Below are 3,176 nucleotides of genomic sequence, written 5' to 3'. Positions count from 1 at the left end.
TCAATCAAAACAAAACTTGTTTTATGGATTTTATAAAATTCAATGAGTAGATGGTGGGATCATCATCATCTTTGCGACACAGACTCAGAAAACCCTAATTTATTAATCAATAAATCAAATATCTCCTTACTATTTCCCCCCGACACATTCATGGTAATTACTTTTGCTGGGGCTTTGCCCGCACGCTTTAGCCTATTGTGCGCATTTTTGCACTGCACATGACCAATTGACTCACTGTTTGCCGTGGTAATCAAATCAAAACTCTTCCAAAATGCAGCTTTTCCCGAAGCATTGGGAACTTTTAGTAACTCCCTACGCTCCAACTTCTCCCTGATGCTCTGCATGGTCAACTGTCACCTGTATGCTAATGCATGCATAAGCGTTGCGTATTGCATAGGCAATGAAGGCTATAATATTTATAGGCTACATCAGGACCCGACGGGCTTGCAGACCTCTACTGTGTATGTTTGGTTGGGCAGGTACAAAATTGTGCAAAATGGCAGATTGCTTTACAGTAGCAACAAACGCACGTGTACAGCCAGAGATGGTCTTATTATTGGAAGGTCTGCGGAGAATACTGTATATAAATGCCAACTTGGATCAGGTGCCTTGAAAACCAATCACATCACAGCCTTGACGGCATTGAATTAGAGTTGTGTGACAGTCAATTGTTTTTTTTGGATACCTGGCAAAAATTTCCCTTCTCTTTTCTTATAAAACAGTAATTTATATGGACTTATACACATTGGAAATCAAAATTTGAGGTTAATAACATTATCACATGCATTTGTGCTACTGCTAGCAAGCCAGCTACCATTGAGGACTCAAATGGAACAAGTATTCATAAATATTATTTTCACTTAAATATTTAAATGCAATCATTTTCCGCAAATGGTTTGAATTTCCTTAAACGATTAAACATTTGCTGAAAATTTAATCCTCAGGCTCATCCTAAACGTCTTTATGATGGATTGTTTATTACAAACATACTGCTTTTTACAGCTCATGCAGACATACATACGCGCACACACACCACACACACACACGACACACACACACACACACCCCACACACACAGACAAACCCGGTGGATTCAATACGAAACTTATGACGAAACATTAATGGTATTTAAAGTGTGATGTTCTAGTGCACTCAGCAATCATTCTCTCTCTGTGCCTTCAGCAACAGGGGCAATGCCCTACTAAGATCTGCAGCATGAAGGAAGGTTTTATACATTACAGTATTATTCTGAATCAGTATTTATAACTGCGTCTGTGGATCTCTACCCCTTTATGTTAGATGTCTAATTTGAATGATTCTAAAGCTAACATCACTCAGACTGTGGTGATGGATCGAACTGAACTAGTGAAGATGTTCTTGTCTATGACCCCGTGTGTTATTTTCCTTTATGTCAATGGGGTCATGCTCTTCACCTTGAGTAAAAAGACTGTTTTTCAGGAGATGCCTCGCTACATGCTGTTTGGCCACATGCTTTGGTCGACACGCTAACTATGTATGAGTGTAGTGTGTATATATGTGCCTTCGGAAGTATTTAATTATGAAAACCTCTGTCTTTTTATTCTCAATTGTACAGCACTCTCTTCATGTTTCTGTGCTGAATCTGTCTTTAATGTCACTGGAGAGGTATGTGGCAATCTGCTTTCCTCTCAGACATGCAGAAATCACCACTTCTGAAAGAACTAAAATGGCCATTGGTGTTGTTTGGATGAATGGGCTTGATTCAGCCCCTCTCGATATGATCATTTTTCTATGCTATTGATTCTACGAGTGCAATGATGATTGTTTCTGCTCAAGAACTACTCTTTTCAGACTCAGATCTATAGAAACTTGAAATATCTATCACTTTATTTTTTTGTGTCCTGTGTTTTTGGTTATTATCTTTACCTATGCCTCCATACAGCTGTGCTAAAACAGCCTCCAGTGATAAAGCGTCAGCCAAAAAAGCCAAGCAAGACTGTTTTGCTGCACTTGTTACAGCTGGTTCTTGGTCTCATATCCCTTTTATTGGAACCAATTTTTGAAGCAATTTATGCTCATGTTGACTTTAATACTTTAGCAAACTTAATGTATTTTTTTTTGTAGTCTTTATAATTTTCCCAAGATGTTTAAGTCCTCTTGTGTATGGCCTGAGACCAGCCTTTGGCTGTCATTTAAATACTACTTCACACTGGGTTTCATAAGGCAAAACAGATGTAATACAGAGATACATTTAGTAGCAGGAGGTTGTAAAATATAGTTTATCTAATTGCCTAATTATCTAATATAGTTTGTCTAATTGTCTATCTAATTGATGTTACGATGTTCTTTAAAATGCTTTAGTTGATAATATTGTCTTTCATTTTATTAAGATAAAATGATAATTTTCTAAAACTGCAAAATATGATCTTGTGTGATGAGATACTGGAGTTCAACCAGACTAAAATAATTGCACTAACACAGAGATTAGCCCAAAATGTTTTTAGAACAAACCTTGAAAAATCACAAAATGGGAAAGAGTTTTTAAACAAGGGTTTTCGTTTGCAAACTCTGAAGTAAAATACAATTTAAAAAATTTTTTGTACATTATTTACCCCCAAGGTGCATATAGTACCTTAAAGGTACATAGTATCTTAATGGTACTGTACATATAGAAGCCTATCTTTTAAACAGTGTACCGCTGCAGTGACAGCTTTTGTACTTGTTTTTTCTAAAAGAGTGTATATTAATGCATTTACTGCCTGGACTTCCTGTTATGATAGAAAATAAAACAATGAAAGAAAATAAAGTGTTACTATTGACCACTTGATTGCTGACATTGTGCTATGGTACTGTATAAATCAAACTTTAAAAAATGCAGCAAACCTGCGCAATGTTGTTGCATATGATCTGGCCTAAATGTAAGACATCCCGTTTTTCATATATTACAGTGTAATATAGGCCTAATAAAGAATTTTTTAAGTCTTTTACATTAAAAAGTGGTTTAACTTTCGCATAACTGAAGTCTTTTCTGTTTCTGAAACCGTGTATCAAACTGAGAGCAAGCTCAGGTGACAAAGTTTTTGTGTATCTTTGACTTAAGAAGAATTTATTAAAAAAAAAAAAACCCACATTTTCTACCCGAAATTATTTCATGATTTAACCTGTATTTTAAACTTAAAGATTCCAATATAAGTAGT

General features: G+C 35.8%; 1 pseudogene; it reads left to right on the top strand.

Annotated features, from left to right (window-relative positions):
* Positions 1–1,299: 1,299 nt before the first annotated feature.
* Positions 1,300–2,213, top strand: LOC122143558 (annotated as a pseudogene).
* The last annotated feature ends 963 nt before the right edge of the window (positions 2,214–3,176 follow it).

The sequence above is a fragment of the Cyprinus carpio genome, unplaced genomic scaffold (assembly GCF_018340385.1).
Source record: "Cyprinus carpio isolate SPL01 unplaced genomic scaffold, ASM1834038v1 S000006277, whole genome shotgun sequence".
NCBI classification, from domain to species: domain Eukaryota; kingdom Metazoa; phylum Chordata; class Actinopteri; order Cypriniformes; family Cyprinidae; genus Cyprinus; species Cyprinus carpio.
The sequence above is the reverse complement of the archived record's forward strand: the minus strand, read 5'-3'. Positions and strand labels throughout refer to the sequence as shown.